This window comes from Arachis hypogaea, chromosome 16 (genome assembly GCF_003086295.3).
Source record: "Arachis hypogaea cultivar Tifrunner chromosome 16, arahy.Tifrunner.gnm2.J5K5, whole genome shotgun sequence".
Taxonomy (NCBI): Eukaryota; Viridiplantae; Streptophyta; class Magnoliopsida; order Fabales; family Fabaceae; genus Arachis; species Arachis hypogaea.
The window spans coordinates 102658055-102678406 of NC_092051.1; the positions used below are offsets into that span (position 1 = coordinate 102658055).

The 20352-nt window shown below is 38.3% G+C and overlaps 2 non-coding genes across 2 annotated transcripts; both read left to right on the plus strand.

Moving 5' to 3' along the window:
* Nucleotides 1-4236: 4236 nt before the first annotated feature.
* On the plus strand, nucleotides 4237-4340 carry LOC112760855 (small nucleolar RNA R71). The gene has a single exon (XR_003181274.1). It is a non-coding gene; the product is annotated as a small nucleolar RNA R71 (small nucleolar RNA).
* Nucleotides 4341-14543: 10203 nt separating this feature from the next.
* On the plus strand, nucleotides 14544-14651 carry LOC112761584 (small nucleolar RNA R71). The gene has a single exon (XR_003181972.1). It is a non-coding gene; the product is annotated as a small nucleolar RNA R71 (small nucleolar RNA).
* The last annotated feature ends 5701 nt before the right edge of the window (nucleotides 14652-20352 follow it).

The window sequence follows — 20352 nt, forward strand, 5'->3', positions numbered from 1 at the left end:
TTTGAAAATCTTTGACTAATTTAATGCAAAATTTCGAAATTTATGAATAGAATAAGGAAAAGATATTTTTTTTATTTTTGAATTTTAATGAGGAAAGAGAAAAACAACAAAATGACACTAGACTTAGAAATTTTAGATCAAAACAAAGAGAACAAACAAGAAAACTTTGAATGTCAAGATGAACACCAAGAACACTTTGAAGATCAAGATGAACACCAAGAACAAATTTTTGAAGTTTTTTTTCTTTAAGTAAATAAAAGCACAAGGGACACCAAACTTAAAATTTTTAGAAAATCAAACACAAATTTTCGAAAATTTAAAGGAAAACACAAAGAAGACACTAAACTTAAAATTTTTAGAAATCAAGAAGAACTAGGAACATGCAAATTCGAAAAATTGAAAGAAAATAAAAACATGCAATTGACACCAAACTTAAAATATGAAACTAAACTCAAATAAAGGACTCAAAAATTAAGTGACTCTAAACCAACAAAAATAAATTATTCCTAATCTAAGCAACAAAATAAACCGTCAGTTGTCCAAACTCGAACAATCCCTGGCAACGGCGCCAAAAACTTGGTGCACGAAATTACAATCACACTTTTGCAACTCCGCACAACTAACCAGCAAGTGCACTGGGTCGTCCAAGTAATACCTTACGTGAGTAAGGGTCGATCCCACGGAGATTGTCGGCTTGAAGCAAGCTATGGTTATCTTGTAACTCTTAGTCAGGATATCAATAATTCTTAGATTTAATTGTAAAAAGTAAAAGAACATGAAATAAATACTTGTTATGCAGTAATGAAGAATAGGTTGAGGTTTTGGAGATGCTTTGTCCTCTAAATCTTTGCTTTCCTACTGTCTTCTTCTTCATGCACGCAAGGCTCCTTCCATGGCAAGCTTTATGTTGGGCATCACCGTTGTCAATGGCTACTTCCCGTCCTCTCAGTGAAAATGTTCCAAATGCGCTGTCACCGCACGGCTAATCATCTGTCGGTTCTCGATCATGTCGAAATAGGATCCATTGATCCTTTTGCGTCTGTCACTACGCCCAACACTCGCGAGTTTGAAGCTCGTCACAGTCATCCCTTCCCAGATCCTACTCAAAATACCACAGACAAGGTTTAGACTTTCCGGATCTCAGGAATGGCCGCCAGTAATTCTAGCCTATACCACGAAGGTTCCAATCTTAGATTAGAAACCCAAGAGATACACATTCAAGCTTGATTGCATGTAGAACGGAGGTGGTTGTCAGGCACGGTTCATAGGTGAGAATGATGATGATTGTCACGGATCATCACATTCATCAGGTTAAAGTGCGAATGAATATCTTAGAATAGAAGCAAGCGTGATAGAATGGAAAACAGTAGTAATTGCATTAATTCATGAAGAACAATAGAGCTCCTCACCCCCAACAATGGGGTTTAGAGACTCATGCCGTAGAAGATACAATATGAAACATGTAGAATGTCATGAGGTACAAAATGAATCACTAAAAGTGATTTTTATAATCAACTAGTGACCTAGGGTTACAGAAAATGAGTAAGCTAGGGTGTTTAGTGTAAAAATCCACTTCCGGGGCCCACTTGGTTTGTGCTTGGGCTGAGCATTGAAGCTTTCATGTGTAGAGACTTTTCTTGCAGTTAAACGCCAGCTTTTGTGCTAGTTTGGACGTTTAACTCCAGTTTTTATGCCAGTTCTGGCGTTTTGACGCCAGAATTTCTATGCTGATTTGGAACGCCGATTTGGGCCATCAAATCTCGGGCAAAGTATAAACTATTATATATTTCTGAAAAGCCCAAGATGTCTACTTTCCAACGCAATTGAGAGCGCACCAATTGGGTTTCTGTAGCTCCAGAAAATTTACTTCGAGTGCAGGGAGGTCAGAATCCAACAGCATCTGCAGTCCTTTTTCAGCCTCTGAATCAGATTTTTGCTCAGGTCCCTCAATTTCAGCCAGAAAATACCTGAAATCATAGAAAACACACAAACTCATAGTAAAGTCCAGAAATATGGTTTTTGAATAAAAAGTAATAAAAACATAATAAAAACTAACTAAAATATACTAAAAACATACTAAAACAATGCCAAAAAGCGTATAAATTATCCGCTCATGACTCCACCCAATTGCTTTCTTATGTTTTCTCAGCACACTAAGCAGTTGCTCCTCTTGTTGGGAAGTGAGTTCCCTTGCAATGATAACTGGGAATCTCTGATTATCCTCAAGGTAAGCATACTTGAGGTGGGGAGGAAGTGGCTTTAATTCCAATTTCTGCTCATGGCTAGGCTCTGGATCATCCAGGGCTAGTGATATTGGCACGGTGTCTTCATTATGTTCAGAGGGTGTCCCCACACTTTGACCTTACTCCATATACTTCTCTTCTACTTCTTCTTGGTGAACTTCAGCTACAGTTTCATCAATGATGTCGCACTGGAAGATAGAATGATCTTCCGGCGGGTGCTTCATAGCTTCATTTAAACTGAAACTCACTGCTCTGCCATCTATCTCAAAGGAGTAAGTTCCTGAGAATGCATCCAGCTTGTACTTCGAAATCTTCAGGAATGGTCTTCCAAGCAGGATTGATTATGGTCTTCCTGAGTCATTAGGGGGCATTTCTAGGATATAGAAGTCAATGGAAAATGTGAGCCCTTTAATGCTCACTAATACATCTTCAGCAATTCCAACTACTGTAATAATACTTTTATCTGCTAACACAAAATGAGCTGCCGACCTTTTTAAGGGAGGGAGCCTCAAAGCATCATATATAGACAATGGCATTATACTAACACACGCTCCTAAATCACACATGCAGTCAGAAAATATTACACCTCCAATGGTACAGTTAACCATGCATGGACCTGGGTCACTACATTTTTCAGATATACCTCCCATTAAAGCAGATATAGAACTACCTAAAGGAATAGTTTTTAATTCATTAATTTTATCTTTATGTATGCACAAATCTTTCAGAAACTTTGCATATTTAGGTACTTGTTGAATAACATCAAAAAGGGGAACAGTTACCTCAACCTTTTTGAAAATTTCTACCATTTTGGGATCAAGTTCCATCTGCTTCCTGGAATTCCTTGCAAGGTGTGGAAATGGAATAGGAATGGCGCCATTTGCAGCCTCTGCATCCTTTGGTGCTCCATTCCTTTGCTGAGCTACTTCTTCTTCAACCTTGTCTTGTACTTCTTTTTCCTCTTCAGCATCTTCCACTTCAACTATATCTTCAACTGCGGCATGTTCTATTGGGCTTGGCTCCTCATGATTCCTCTCTTGAAGTGTGGTTCTGGATCTCAGAGTGATGGCATTGATGCCACCCTTGGGGTTAGGTAAGGGTTGAGAAGGAATTCCACTGGAGCTTGAAGGTTGGTTGGTGGAAGCAGGTAATGAATCTATTTGGGAAACGAGAGCTTGTAAAGTGGCATTCAGACCATTTAGAGTAGAGTTCAGTGTAGTTTGCATGTCTTGTTGTCCTTGTGCAAGAGAACAAAGCATCTCGTAATTTGATGAGGAAGTAGGATAAGTGATCTGAGGGGCCTGTTGTTGGTTGTGCTGGGGTCCTTGTGACTGCCTCAGGTGAGGTGCTCTGTAAGGCTGGTTCTGATTCTGCTGTCTGTTATTGTTATTCCACCTCTGATTTCCATTGTTGTCTCTGCTTCCTCTATTATAGTTGTCCCTCCAGCCATGGTTGGAATTATCTCTCCAACCTTGGTTGGAGTTATCTTGCCATCTTTGGTTATAGTTCCCACCTAGGTTGTAGTTGTCGCCTTGTTGATTGTATCCTTGATTCGGGCGGTCATAGAAGTTATGAGTAGCTACCACAGTGTTGTCTTCTTGTTGGAGCTGCGGGCACTCATCAGTGTAATGACTATAATAAGCACAGATTCCGCATATTCTTTGGGGGACTAGCTGTTGGCTTTGTTGTGGTGGGGAAGGCTGAGTTTGTTGTTGATTCAACTGCATCTGCTTCAGTAGGTTGGTCATTTCACATATAGCTTGTGTAACGACAGTAGTCTCACTACTAGAGGAAACCTCTGCAACAGTCTTTGAGTGGCTGTTCCTGTGTCTGTGATTTCTAGTAGACTCAGCTAAGTCGCTGATTAGTTGCGATGCTTCATCTGTGGTCTTGTACTTTTTCAGAGAAACCATTACTAGCACCATCTAGTGTAGTCTTATCCCGAGGCTTCATGCCCTGAGTGAAGTAGCTGATCAACACTAACCTATCAATCATGTGATGGGGGCATGCGTCCAGAAGGTTCTTAAAGCGCTCCCAATACTCATAGAGAGTCTCTATTTCTCCTTGAATAATGCAGGAAATCTCTTTCCTCAATCTATCTGTAACTTCAGCTGGAAAGTATTTTTCAGGAATTCTCTCCTGAGCATATCCCAGTTGGTAACAGTTGCTTCAGGTTGAGAGTAGTACCACTCCCTCGCCTTTTCTTCGAGAGAAAACGGGAAGGCGGTTAACAGAATAGAAGTTTTATTTGCACCATGACGCCTAATAGTAGAACAGGCAGTCTGAAAATCCCTTAGGTGCTTGATAGGCTCTTGAGCAGGTAAGCCATGAAACTTGGGCATCAAGTTGATTAGTGCAGTCTTCAGTTCAAAATCTGCAGCCAGAGTTGGATGATGCACTTGATACGGCTGTAGTGTAAAATCTGGGGCTCCAGCTTCCTGGAGAGTAATCCTCATAGGTGCTGCCATTCTATCTGCACGTGAGTCAACTGAATCAGTAGTAAAGTAGCTTATTTCTTCCTCAGATGGCAGTTCAGATTCGCCCTCAGATGAGACTGGTGAATCAATAACAATCATTTCACCACCCTTAGAGGCTAACCTGCGCCGGGCTCGCCTAATATGTGAAATAGTTCTTTCAATTTCAGAATCAAATGCAGCTAAGCTCGGATCAGGCAGTGAACACGTCATTCAATGAAAGAAACATACAGCTCATGGTAACAAAAATAAAATATGCAAATAAAATAAAAATATGTACACTAATTAATAATTCAGCACACAATTGCAACTCCCCAGCAACGGCGCCAAAAATTGATGCGTGGCAGAAATTAGGCCAATTAAGAGATTATAATATAATAGAACAGTGTTGCGAGTATAGCTCTTAACCAGCAAAAATCTACCTCATCAATGAGTATGAGTCAAAAATTTATAATAAAAATTTAGAAAGGTCGTCTCCCAATGAGTTGCTAGAAAGGGTGCTAAGTTATTAATCTGGAGTTTTCCTAGAATTTTGAGAGTTGAATGACAGAAAATAAATAATTGTAATTAAGTGCAATGAAAATTAAAAGGAATTTATATTATTCAAAATAAAAAGCCTTGACTGGGGGAATGATTAATTGGAAGTTCTATCCTTATTGGAATTCTCTCAAGTGTAGTATAAAGAGGTTGTTGTTTTCACTTAGTTAACCCTTACTAAATAAAGGAAAGTCAAGTGATTGAGCTAACTCTTATTCGTAAATCCTAGTCCTCTCCCTTGGGAAGGTCTAGCGTTAGTAAATACAGAATTAGCCAACAACTTCCAATTTAACTAATCAATTAAGCATTCCAACTCAAGTGTCTCCTCTTAACAACCCCCATGTCAAGTAGGGAATCTACTCTATTGATATGGATACCATCTTCGTTATTGGGAGTTTGGAATAGAAAAGAGACATGATAATTTAAATAAAATAGGGATTCAAAATTAATTAAAAGTAAAAGTAATCCTTTGCATTAACAATCCATGAAAATAATCCAATTGTAACTCTAAACAAGAATTAAGAATATGGCATAAATAAAAGAGTAAGGAAACAAACTAGAATAGTATCTTCAACGGAGGTGATGACTCTTCAATATCCAAAAGCAAAAGCATAAAACTAATAAACTATGAATGTAAAGAAAACCTAGAGGAAGGGTAATTTTCTCTTTAGATTCAGATCTAAAAACCTAAAACTATCCTAATGAGAATGTGTGAATGTCTGTCGAGTCTCTGCAGGTTCCTTGGCTCTAGTCTGTGTTTCTGAGCCGAAAACTGGGTCAAAACTCGGCCCGAAATCACCCCCAGCATTTTCTGTTATTTCTGCAGATCGCGCAGGTCACGCGTACACGTCAGTCACGCGTGCGCGTCATTTGGCAAATTTTCATGTCATGCGTACGCGTCAACCACGCGTGCACATCTTTTGTGCAGACTCCAATCCACGCGTACGCGTCAGGCACGCGCACGCGTCGCTGCCAATTTCTCAATTCCGCGTGCTCGCGTGAGCCATGTGTGCGCGACGGTACTCGCTGGTTATCTCTTTGGTTTCTTGTGTTCCTTCCATTTTTTGCAAGCTTCCTCTCCATTCTCTAAGCCATTCCTGCCCTATAAAGCCTGAAACACTTAACACACAGATGGAGACCAATTTTGAAAAGATAAGTAGTTAGGAGGTTAGGAAAGATATTTTGAAAAGATATTTTTGAAAAAGATAAGATAAGAAGATATTTTTGAAAAGATATGATTGAAGTTAGTTTTGAAAAAGATTTGATTTTTTAAAATCTCAATTAATGACTTGATTCATAAGAAATCACAAGATATGATTCTAGAACTTAAAGTTTGAATCTTTCTTAACAAGCAAGTAACAAACTTCAAATTTTTGAATCAAAACATTAATTGTTTATGTTATTTTCGAAAATTTGGTGTAAAAATAAGAAAAAGATTTTTGAAAAATATTTTTGGAATTTTCGAAAATAACTAAAAATTTTGAAAAAGATTTGATTTTTGAAAAAGATTTTGAAAAAGATAAGATTTTCAAATTGAAAATTTGATTTGACTCATGAGAAACAATTTGATTTTAAAAATTTTTGAAAAAGTCAATCCAAATTTTCGAATTTGAGGAGAGAAAAAAGGAGAAGATATTTTTTTTGATTTTTGAAACTTTTATGAAAAACATGAAAATTATGCAATGCATGAAATTTTTAGATCAAAACAATGAATGTATGCAAGAATGCTATGAATGTCAAGATGAACACCAAGAACACTTTGAAGATCATGATGAACATCAAGAACACATTTTTGAAAAATTTCTAATGCAAAGAAGACATGCAAGACACCAAACTTAGAATTCTTTAATGCTTAGACATTAAGAATTTAAGAATGCATATGAAAAACATGAAAAGACACAAAACAAAAATTCATCAAGATCAAACAAGAAGACTTACCAAGAACAACTTGAAGATCATGAAGAACACTATGAATGCATGATATTTTCGAAAAAATGCAAGATGCATATGCAAGTGACACCAAACTTATGATATGACTCAAGACTCAAACAAGAAACAGAAAATATTTTTTATTTTTATGATTTTCTAATTTTTTTGGATTTTTATTTTATATTTTTCGAAAATTAAAAGGAAAAATAAGGATTCCAAAAATTTTTAATATGAATTCCAGGAATCTTGCCATGTTAGTCTAAAGCTTCAGTCCAGGAATTAGACATGGCTCACTAGCCAGCCAAGCTTTCAAAGAAAGCTTCAGTCCAAAACACTAGACATGGCCAATGGCCAGCCAAGCTTCAGCAGGTGATCATGGATCAGCAGCAGGTAGATGAGCAACAACTAAATTGCTCTTGATAACAAATTGCAAGCCTCAGTCCAAATAAATTTAGACATGGCTTTACAGCCAGCCAGGCTTCAACATGCTTCATGAAACACTAGAATTCATTCTTAAAAATTCTGAAGCCATAGAATAATTTATTTTTGAAAACATTTTTTTTTTCAAAAACAAAAGAAAAATTTTTGAAAAAATTTTTGAAAAGAAAACGAAAAGAAAATTACCCAATCTGAGCAACAAGATGAGCCGTCAGTTGTCCAAACTCGAACAATCCCCGGCAACGGCGCCAAAAACTTGGTGCACGAAATTGTGATGTCCAGGCTCGAACAATCCCTGGTAATGGCTCCAAAGCTTGGTGCTTTGATCTTAATTCATAATTGTCACAACTTCGATACAACTAACCAGCAAGTGCACTGGGTCGTCCAAGTAATACCTTACGTGAGTAAGGGTCGAATCCCACGGAGATTGTTGGTATGAAGTAAGGTATGGTCACCTTGTAAATCTCAGTCAGGCGGATTTAAACATGATACTTTATTAGATTAAAATAAACAATAAAAGGGATAGAGATACTTATGTAGATTCATTCGCAGGAATTTCAGATAAGCGAATAGAGATGCTTTTCGTTCCTCTGAACCTCTGCTTTCCTGCTATCTTCATCCAATCAGTCTTACTCCTTTCCATGGCTGGCCTTATGTGATACATCACCACTGTCAATGGCTACTTTCGGTCATCTCTCGGGAAAATGATCCAATGCCCTGTCACGGCACGGCTAATCGTCTGGAGGCATCACCCTTGTCAATGGCTTCATCTTATCCTCTCAGTGAATAATCTGCTCACGCACCGGTACCCTGTCACGGCACGGCTATTCATCTGTCGGTTCTCGATCATGCTGGAATAGGATTTACTATCCTTTTGCGTCTGTCACTAACGCCCAACAATCGCGAGTTTGAAGCTCATCACAGTCATTCAATCATTGAATCCTACTCAGAATACCACAGACAAGGTTTAGACCTTCCGGATTCTCTTGAATGCCGCCATCATTCTAGCGTACGCCACGAAGATTCTGGTTAGGAGATCTAAGAGATATTCATTCTAGCTTATTTCATGTAGAACGGAAGTGTTTGTCAGGCACGCGTTCATAAGGGGGAAGGATGATGAGCGTCACACATAATCATCACCTTCATCACGTTCTTGGGTGCGAATGGATATCTTAGAAGCGAAATAAGAAGAATTGAATAGAAAACAGAAGTACTTTGCATTAATCTTTGAAGAACAGCAGAGCTCCACACCTTAATCTATGGAGTGTAGAAACTCTACCGTATGAAAATACATAAGTGAAGGTTCAGGCATGGCCGAGAGGCCAGCCCCTCTGATCTAAGAACCAGGCGTCCAAAGATGATCCTAAGATCCTAAGATGATCAAAAGATTAGTAAAAGGTCCTATTTATAATAAACTAGTCACTAGGGTTTACATGAGTAAGTAATTGATGCATAAATCCACTTTCTGGGCCCACTTGGTGTGTGTTTGGGCTGAGCCTGAGTGTTGCACGTGCAGAGGCCATTTGTGGAGTTGAACGCCAGTTTCTGTGCCAGTTTGGGCGTTCAACTCTGGTTTTGGATCCTTTTCTGGCGCTGGACGCCAGATTTGGGCAGAAGGCTGGCGTTGAACGCCAGTTTACGTCGTCAATTCTTGGCCAAAGTATGGACTATTATATATTGCTGGAAAGCCCTGGATGTCTACTTTCCAACGCAATTGGAAGCGCGCCATTTTGAGTTCTGTAGCTCCAGAAAATCTACTTTGAGTGCAGGGAGGTCAGAATCCAACAGCATCAGCAGTCCTTTTTCAACCTCTGAATCTGATTTTTGCTCAAGTCCCTCAATTTCAGCCAGAAAATACCTGAAATCACAGAAAAACACACAAACTCATAGTAAAGTCCAGAAATGTGAATTTAACATAAAAACTAATGAAAACATCCCTAAAAGTAACTAGATCCTATTAAAAACATACTAAAAACAATGCCAAAAAGCGTATAAATTATCCGCTCATCACAACACCAAACTTAAATTGTTGCTTGTCCCCAAGCAACTAAAAATCAAATAGGAAAAAAAAGAAGAGAATATACTATAAATTCCAAACTATCAATGAAACATAGCTCCAATCATATGAGCGGGACTTATAGCTTTTTGCCTCTTGAATAGTTTTGGCATCTCACTTTATCCATTGAAGTTTAGAATGATTGGTTTCTATAGGAACTTTAGATTTCGAATAGTGTTATTGACTTTCCTAGTTCAGTATGATGATTCTTGAACACAGCTTCTTTATGAGTCTTGGCCGTGGCCCTAAGCACTTTGTTTTCCAGTATTACTACCGGATACATAAATGCCACAGACACATAATTGGGTGAACCTTTTCAGATTGTGACTCAGCTTTGCTAAAGTCCCCAATTAGAGGTGTCCAAGGTTCTTAAGCACACTCTTCTTTTGCTTTGGACCTTGACTTTAACCGCTCAGTCTCAAGTTTTCACTTGACACCTTCACGCCACAAGCACATGGTTAGGGACAGCTTGGTTTAGCCGCTTAGACCAGGATTTTATTCCTTTAGGCCCTCCTATCCACTGATGCTCAAAGCCTTGGGATCCTTTTTATTTGCCCTTGCCTTTTGGTTTTAAGGGTTATTGGCTTTTTCTGCTTGCTTTTTCTTTTTCTTTTTTTTTTATATTTTTTTTTTCGCCTACTTTTTTTTCTTTTTTTTTTTTCTGCAAGCTTTGTTCTTTGCTGCTTTTTCTTGCTTCAAGAATCATTTTTATGATTTTTCAGATTATCAAATAACATGTCTCCTAGTCATTATTCTTTCAAGAGCCAACATATTTAACATTCTTAAACAACAACTTCAAAAGACATATGCACTGTTCAAGCATACATTCAGAAAACAAGAAGCATTGTCACCACATCAATATAATTAAGCTAAGTTCAAGGATAAATTCGAAACTCATGTACTTCTTGTTCTTTTGAATTAAAACATTTTTCATTTAAGAGAGGTGATGGATTCATAGGACATTTATATCTTTAAGACAAAGTTACTAACTACTAATGATCATGTAATGAAGGCACAAACATAGATAAGAACATAACATAGAAAACGAAAAACAGAGAAAGCAAGAACAAGGAATGAATCCACCTTAGTGATGGTGGCGTTTCCTTCTTGAGGAACCAATGATGTCCTTGAGCTCTTCTATGTCTCTTCCTTGTCTTTGTTGCTCCTCCCTCATTGCTTTTTGATCTTCTCTTATTTCATGGAGCATGATGGAGTGCTCTTGATGTTCCACCCTTAGTTGTCCCATATTGGAACTCAATTCTTCTAGGGAGGTGTTGATGTGCTCCCAATAGTTTTGTGGAGGAAAGTGCATTTGAGGCATTTCCGGAATCTCATGGTGATGAGCTTCATACGCCTCTTGAGCTCCATGAGTGGGCTCTCTTGCTTGCTCCATCTTTTTCTTAGTGATGGGCTTGTCCTCTTTAATGAGAATATCTCCCTCTATGTCAATCCTAGCTGAATTGCATAGGTGGCAAATGAGGTGAGGGAAGGCTAACCTTGCCATAGTGGAGGACTTGTCAGCCACCTTGTAGAGTTCTTAAGGTATAATCTCATGAAATTCCACCTCTTCTCCAATCATGATGCTATGGATCATGATGGCCCGGTCTATAGTAACTTCAGACCGGTTGCTAGTGGGAATGATTGAGCATTGAATAAACTCCAACCATCCTCTAGCTATAGGCTTGAGGTCCAATCTTCTTAGTTGAACCGGCTTGCCTTTGGAGTCAATCTTCCATTGAGCTCCTTCTACACATATGTCCATAAGGACTTGGTCCAACCTTTGATCAAAGTTGACCCTCCTTGTGTAGGGGCATGCGTTCTCTTCCATGTATGGCAAGTTGAACGCCAACCTCACATTCTCCGGACTAAAATCTAAGTATTTCCCCCGAACCATTATAACATAGTTCTTTGGATCCGGGTTCTTACTTTGATCATGGTTCTTGGTGATCCATGCATTGGCATAGAACTCTTGAACCATTAGGATGCCGACTTGTTGGATGGGTTTTGTTAGAACTTCCCAACCTCTTCTTTGAATTTCATGTCGGATTTCCGGATACTCATTTCTTTTGAGTTTAAAAGGGACCTCAGGGATCACCTTCTTCTTGGCCACAACATCATAGAAGTGGTCTTGATGGGCTTTGGAGATGAACCTTTCCATCTCCCATGACTCGGATGTGGAAGCTTTTGTCTTCCCTTTCCCTCTTCTAGAGGATTCTCCGGTCTTAGATGCCATCAATGGTAATGGAAAAACAAAAAAGCTATGCTTTAACCACACCAAACTTAGAATATTGCTCGCCCTCGAGCAATAAACAAAAGAATAGAAGAAGAAGAAGAAGAAGAAATATGGAGAGGGAGAGGGAGATGAGGTTTCGGCCAAGAGGAGTGTAGAGGGGTGTCTTGTGTGAATTTGATGAAGAATGGAGGTCTTTATATAGGGAAGGGAGGGGGGTTAAGGTTCGGCCATATGGGTGGGTTTGGGTGGGAAATTGGTTTTGAATTTTGATGGTAGGTGGAGTTTATGAGGTAGGTTTATGGGGAAGAGGAGATGGATGTGAGTGGTGAAGGTTTAGTGGGGAAGAGAGATTGAGGTGATTGGTGAGGGGTTTTTTTTTTTTTTTTTTTTTGGGAAGAGTGTTTATGGGGTTGTGTGAAAGAGAGTGGTGAGAAGAAGTGAGTGGAGGTAGGTGGGGATCCTGTGGGGTCCACAGATCCTGAGTGGATCCTGTGGGGTCCACAGATCCTGAGGTGTTCAAGGATTTACATCCCTGCACCATTAGGCATGTAAAAATGCCTTTGTATCCAACTCTGGGCGTTCAGCGCCAGGTTGGTGGCCATTTTGGGCATTCAACGCCCATTTGTGTGCCATTTCTGGCGTTGAACGCCAGAACTATGCCTGTTCTGGCGTTCAGCGCCCAGAAGCTGCCCATTTTGGGCGTTCAGCACCAGAACCATGCTCTGTTCTGGCGCTGAACGCCAGACAGATGCTCCTCCAGGGTGTGATTTTTCTTCTGCTGTTTTTGATTCCGTTTTCAATTTTTCTATTTATTTTGTGACTCCACATGATCATGAACCTAAGAAAACATGAAAAACAATAAAAATAAGAATTAGATAAACATTGGGTTGCCTCCCAACAAGCGCTTCTTTAATGTCAATAGCTTGACAGTGGGCTCTCATGGAGCCTCACAGATGTGCAGAGCTTTGTTGAGACTCTCCAACACCAAACTTAGAGTTTGGATATGGGAGTTCAACACTAAACTTAGAGTTTGGTTGTGGCCTCCCAACACCAAACTTAGAGTTTGACTGTGGGGGCTCTGGTTGACTCTGCTTGGAGAGAAGCTTTTCCTGCTTCCTCCCCATGGTTGCAGAGGGAGATCCTTGAGTTTTGAATACAAGGGAGTTCTCATTCCATTGAAGGAATATTTCACCTCTGTCAACATCAATCACAGCTCTTGCTGTGGCCAGGAAAGGTCTTCCTAGGATGATAGATTCATCCTCTTCCTTTCCAGTATCCAGGACTATGAAATCAGTAGGTATGTAAAGGCCTTCAACCTTTACTAATACATCTTCTACTTGTCCATAAGCCTGTCTTCTTGAGCTGTCTGCCATCTCTAGTGAGATTTTAGCAGCTTGCACCCCATAGACTCCCAGTTTCTCTATTACAGAGAGGGGCATGAGGTTTATCCCTGAACCAAGGTCACACAGAGCCTTAAAGATCATGGTGCCTATGGTACAAGGGATTATGAACTTTCCAGGATCCTGTCTCTTCTGAGGCAATGTCAGTTGATCCAGATCACTTAGTTCATTGATGAACAAGGGAGGTTCAACTTCCCAAGCATCAATGCCAAACAATTTGGCATTCAGCTTCATGATTGCACCAAGAAACTTGGCAGTTTGCTCTTCAGTGACATCCTCATTCTCTTCAGAAGAGGAATACTCATCAGAGCTCATGAAGGGCATAAGGAGGTTCAATGGGATCTCTATAGTCTCTAGATGAGTCTCAGAGTCCTTTGATTCCCCAGAGGGAAGCTCCTTATTGATCACTGGACGTCCCAGGAGGTCTTCCTCCTTGGGATTCACGTCCTCTCCTTTCCTCACAGGTTCGGCCATGGCACTTATGTCAATGGCCTTGCACTCTCCTTTTGGGTTATCTTCTGTATTGCTTGGGAGAGTACTAGGAGGGATTTCAGTGATCCTTTTACTCAGCTGGCCCACTTGTGCTTCCAAATTTCTAATGGAAGACCTTGTTTCATTCATGAAACTTACAGTGGCCTTAGATAGATCAGAGACTAGATTTGCTAAATTAGAAGCGTTTTGTCCAGAGTTCTCTGTCTGTTGCTGAGTTGATGATGGAAAAGGCTTGCTATTGCTAAACCTGTTTCTTCCACCATTATTAAAGCCTTGTTGGGGCTTTTGATCCTTCCATGAGAAATTTGGATGATTTCTCCATGTTGAGTTATAGGTGTTTCCATAAGGTTCACCTAAGTAATTTACCTCTGCTATTACAGGGTGCTCAGGATCATAGGCTTCTTCTTCAGAAGATGCCTCTTGAGTACTGTTGGATGCAGCTTGCATTCCATGCAGACTCTGAGAGATCATATTGACTTGCTGAGTCAATATTTTATTCTGAGCCAATATGGCATTCAGAGTATCAACTTCAAGAACTCCCTTCTTCATAGGCGTCCCATTATTCACAGGATTCCTTTCAGAAGTGTACATGAACTGGTTATTAGCAACCATGTCAATGAGTTCTTGAGCTTCTGCAGGCGTTTTCTTTAGGTGAATGGATCCACCTGCAGAAGTGTCCAGTGACATCTTTGATAGCTCAGACAGACCATCATAGAATATATCCAGGATGGTCCATTCTGAAAGCATGTCAAAAGGACACTTTTTGGTCAACTGTTTGTATCTTTCCCAAGCTTCATAGAGAGATTCACCTTCTTTCTGTCTGAAGGTTTGAACATCAGCTCTAAGCTTGATCAGCTTTTGAGGAGGAAAGTACTTGGCTAAGAAAGCCGTGACCAGCTTATCCCAAGAGTTCAGGCTGTCTTTAGGTTGAGAATCCAACCATAATCTAGCTCTGTCTCTTACAGCAAAAGGGAAAAGCATGAGCCTGTAGACTTCAGGATCTATTCCATTAGTCTTAACAGTATCACATATCTGCAAGAATTCAGTTAAGAACTGAAAAGGATCTTCAGATGGAAGTCCATGAAACTTGCAGTTCTGCTGCATCAGAGAAACTAATTGAGGTTTCAGCTCAAAGTTGTTTGCTCCAATGGCAGGAATGGAGATGCTTCTTCCATGTAAATTGGAATTAGGTGCAGTAAAGTCACCAAGCATCTTCCTTACATTATTATTATTTTCGGCTGCCATCTCCTCTGCCTGTTCGAAAATTTCTGAAAGGTTATCTCTGGATTGTTGTATTTTAGCTTCTCTTAATTTTCTCTTCAGAGTCCTTTCAGGTTCTGGATCTGCTTCCACAAGAATGTTCTTATCCTTGCTCCTGCTCATATGACAAGGAAGAATGGCCAGAAAAATGATAATAATAATAGAGATCCTCTATACCACAGTATAGGGATCCCTTTGTGAGTGGAAGAGAAGGGGGAGATAAAGAATGTAATATAAAGGAAGAAACACAACTGTGAGAATGGAAGAGATGTGAGATGAGATGTTAGGATATGAATGAATAAATAGAATAGAATGAGGGAGAAGGAGGGAATTTTCGAATATTATTTTTGAAAAGGAGTTAGTGATTTTTGAAAATAGTTTTTGAAAAGTTGTTAGTAATTTTCGAAAATTAAGTTTTAAAAATTAAAATAATTAATAAATTAAAAAGAAATTTTGAAAAAGGGGAGAGATATTTTCGAAAATGAGAGAGAGAGAGTTAGTTAGGTGGTTTTGAAAAAGTTAAGAAACAAACAAAAAGTTTGTTAGTTAGTTGAAACAAATTTTGAAAACCAATTTTGAAAAGATAAGTAGTTAGGAGGTTAGGAAAGATATTTTGAAAAGATATTTTTGAAAAAGATAAGATAAGAAGATATTTTTGAAAAGATATGATTGAAGTTAGTTTTGAAAAAGATTTGATTTTTTAAAATCTCAATTAATGACTTGATTCATAAGAAATCACAAGATATGATTCTAGAACTTAAAGTTTGAATCTTTCTTAACAAGCAAGTAACAAACTTCAAATTTTTGAATCAAAACATTAATTGTTTATGTTATTTTCGAAAATTTGGTGTAAAAATAAGAAAAAGATTTTTGAAAAATATTTTTGGAATTTTCGAAAATAACTAAAAATTTTGAAAAAGATTTGATTTTTGAAAAAGATTTTGAAAAAGATAAGATTTTCAAATTGAAAATTTGATTTGACTCATGAGAAACAATTTGATTTTAAAAATTTTTGAAAAAGTCAATCCAAATTTTCGAATTTGAGGAGAGAAAAAAGGAGAAGATATTTTTTTTTATTTTTGAAACTTTTATGAAAAACATGAAAATTATGCAATGCATGAAATTTTTAGATCAAAACAATGAATGTATGCAAGAATGCTATGAATGTCAAGATGAACACCAAGAACACTTTGAAGATCATGATGAACATCAAGAACATATTTTTGAAAAATTTCTAATGCAAAGAAGACATGCAAGACACCAAACTTAGAATTCTTTAATGCTTAGACATTAAGAATTTAAGAATGCATATGAAAAACATGAAAAGACACAAAACAAAAATTCATCAAGATCAAACAAGAAGACTTACCAAGAACAACTTGAAGATCATGAAGAACACTATGAATGCATGATATTTTCGAAAAAATGCAAGATGCATATGCAAGTGACACCAAACTTATGATATGACTCAAGACTCAAACAAGAAACAGAAAATATTTTTTATTTTTATGATTTTCTAATTTTTTTGGATTTTTATTTTATATTTTTCGAAAATTAAAAGGAAAAATAAGGATTCCAAAAATTTTTAATATGAATTCCAGGAATCTTGCCATGTTAGTCTAAAGCTTCAGTCCAGGAATTAGACATGGCTCACTAGCCAGCCAAGCTTTCAAAGAAAGCTTCAGTCCAAAACACTAGACATGGCCAATGGCCAGCCAAGCTTCAGCAGGTGATCATGGATCAGCAGCAGGTAGATGAGCAACAACTAAATTGCTCTTGATAACAAATTGCAAGCCTCAGTCCAAATAAATTTAGACATGGCTTTACAGCCAGCCAGGCTTCAACATGCTTCATGAAACACTAGAATTCATTCTTAAAAATTCTGAAGCCATAGAATAATTTATTTTTGAAAACATTTTTTTTTTCGAAAACAAAAGAAAAATTTTTGAAAAATATTTTTGAAAAAATTTTTGAAAAGAAAACGAAAAGAAAATTACCCAATCTGAGCAACAAGATGAGCCGTCAGTTGTCCAAACTCGAACAATCCCCGGCAACGGCGCCAAAAACTTGGTGCACGAAATTGTGATGTCCAGGCTCGAACAATCCCTGGTAATGGCTCCAAAGCTTGGTGCTTTGATCTTAATTCATAATTGTCACAACTTCGATACAACTAACCAGCAAGTGCACTGGGTCGTCCAAGTAATACCTTACGTGAGTAAGGGTCGAATCCCACGGAGATTGTTGGTATGAAGTAAGCTATGGTCACCTTGTAAATCTCAGTCAGGCGGATTCATTCGCAGGAATTTCAGATAAGCGAATAGAGATGCTTTTCGTTCCTCTGAACCTCTGCTTTCCTGCTATCTTCATCCAATCAGTCTTACTCCTTTCCATGGCTGGCCTTATGTGATACATCACCACTGTCAATGGCTACTTTCGGTCATCTCTCGGGAAAATGATCCAATGCCCTGTCACGGCACGGCTAATCGTCTGGAGGCATCACCCTTGTCAATGGCTTCATCTTATCCTCTCAGTGAATAATCTGCTCACGCACCGGTACCCTGTCACGGCACGGCTATTCATCTGTCGGTTCTCGATCATGCTGGAATAGGATTTACTATCCTTTTGCGTCTGTCACTAACGCCCAACAATCGCGAGTTTGAAGCTCATCACAGTCATTCAATCATTGAATCCTACTCAGAATACCACAGACAAGGTTTAGACCTTCCGGATTCTCTTGAATGCCGCCATCATTCTAGCGTACGCCACGAAGATTCTGGTTAGGAGATCTAAGAGATATTCATTCTAGCTTATTTCATGTAGAACAGAAGTGTTTGTCAGGCACGCGTTCATAAGGGGGAAGGATGATGAGAGTCACACATAATCATCACCTTCATCACGTTCTTGGGTGCGAATGGATATCTTAGAAGCGAAATAAGAAGAATTGAATAGAAAACAGAAGTACTTTGCATTAATCTTTGAAGAACAGCAGAGCTCCACACCTTAATCTATGGAGTGTAGAAACTCTACCGTATGAAAATACATAAGTGAAGGTTCAGGCATGGCCGAGAGGCCAGCCCCTCTGATCTAAGAACCAGGCGTCCAAAGATGATCCTAAGATCCTAAGATGATCAAAAGATTAGTAAAAGGTCCTATTTATAATAAACTAGTCACTAGGGTTTACATGAGTAAGTAATTGATGCATAAATCCACTTCCTGGGCCCACTTGGTGTGTGTTTGGGCTGAGCCTGAGTGTTGCACGTGCAGAGGCCATTTGTGGAGTTGAACACCAGTTTCTGTGCCAATTTGGGCGTTCAACTCTGGTTTTGGATCCTTTTCTGGCGCTGGACGCCAGATTTGGGCAGAAGGCTGGCGTTGAACGCCCGTTTACGTCGTTAATTCTTGGCCAAAGTATGGACTATTATATATTGCTGGAAAGCCCTGGATGTCTACTTTCCAACGCAATTGGAAGCGCGCCATTTTGAGTTCTGTAGCTCCAGAAAATCCACTTTGAGTGCAGGGAGGTCAGAATCCAACAGCATCAGCAGTCCTTTTTCAACCTCTGAATTTGATTTTTGCTCAAGTCCCTCAATTTCAGCCAGAAAATACCTGAAATCACAGAAAAACACACAAACTCATAGTAAAGTCCAGAAATGTGAATTTAACATAAAAACTAATGAAAACATCCCTAAAAGTAACTAGATCCTACTAAAAACATACTAAAAACAATGCCAAAAAGCGTATAAATTATCCGCTCATCACTATTTTATGCATTTTCTCGTGACAACTATATTTTCTATCTGCCTGACTAAGATCTGCAAGGTAATCATTGCTTGCTCAAACCAACAATCTTCGTGGGATCGACCCTCACTCACCTAAGGTATTACTTGGGCGACCCGGTACACTTGCCAGTATATCTATGCGAAACGTACAGAGCCAGTTTCGTTCATCAGCACAATCAGACAAAGAAGAATAAAAATGAAACTCCTTTAAAAGATCCTAAATAAAAATCCAAAGAGAATACTATAAGACACAAAGTGTCATAATAGAGCAAGATACAAATAAGATACAGAACATGGAGTAGAAGAATAAAACTGCTTAAGGTTAAAGGATTGTGCGTCGTGCCTCTTAAGATGAATATTCCAATAGATTCAAGCAAACTTAGAGTAACACAACCAAGAAGGAAAAAAATCAAATCAAAACTTCTTTAGAAAGTTCTAAAACAAAAATTTTGAGAGGATTAAATAAATTATTATGCATCACAGTGGTGCAAGTTCAAGTCACCTCAAGGGTTTCCTAGCTCATGTAGAGGAATGCAAAATCAATGACCGTATTACAAGAATCAAAAGGGAAAACTAAGAACATGATCAACTAGATTATGCATAATAAAATTCAAATTTTCTTTCAAGAAGTAGTGAAGCAATTAATTCCAAGATGAAGAAAAGAAAAACAAATGATATGTGAGATAACATGGCACGATTCACAATGCATCCATTGACACCAACCAGTTAGAAAGGAATATAAAGCTCACAAGTAGGGGTAGCTAAAGTCAATGGTTAATGTTTCCAGAGATTTGTGAATCATTTGTTGCACCATAAAAAATCCAAGTGATAAGGGTAAATGTCTTAAAAGTTTCAAGAAACAACCAGTTACAAAACCAAGCAAAGACAATCTATGAATGGTAAGATAAGGTTGGCAATTAAATCAATCACATTTCATGAGAGAAATAAAGAACAAGATATTCTAATACAATTGATAGAGAAAGAGATAACTCCAAGTACGAATAAAGAGTATACGTCGAAATAGAACCAACTTCAGAAATTAATTCCTAATAGTCCCAAAACCCGTGAACCACATCACTTATTAATTCTACTTTATCTATGATAACCCATTAATGTTTGCGTACACATAAACTATCAACATTAAGTTGGCTAGACTTAACATCATATGCATAAAGCTCTAGTTCTTATTATCCGGACAAGACCTACAACATGACAGACACTCAGAGTATGCAATGAAGCATAATCAGTCCATTCTCAAGGCTCTAATAAGGATGAACTGCTCTGATACCATAATGTAACAGCCTAACTTTTAGCACCTCATGATCGCACTAAAAGTCCAGGCATTAGCTACCTCTATTCTTTTAATTTCATGCTATATTTATTTAATATTGAACGTTCGCGAATACAACCATATTTTTTATTTAAAAATCGAAAAGTCTTTAATTTAAACCACGTAATCACATAATTATATCCACATAATATTAAATACATAAACTGATTCAAAATTTATC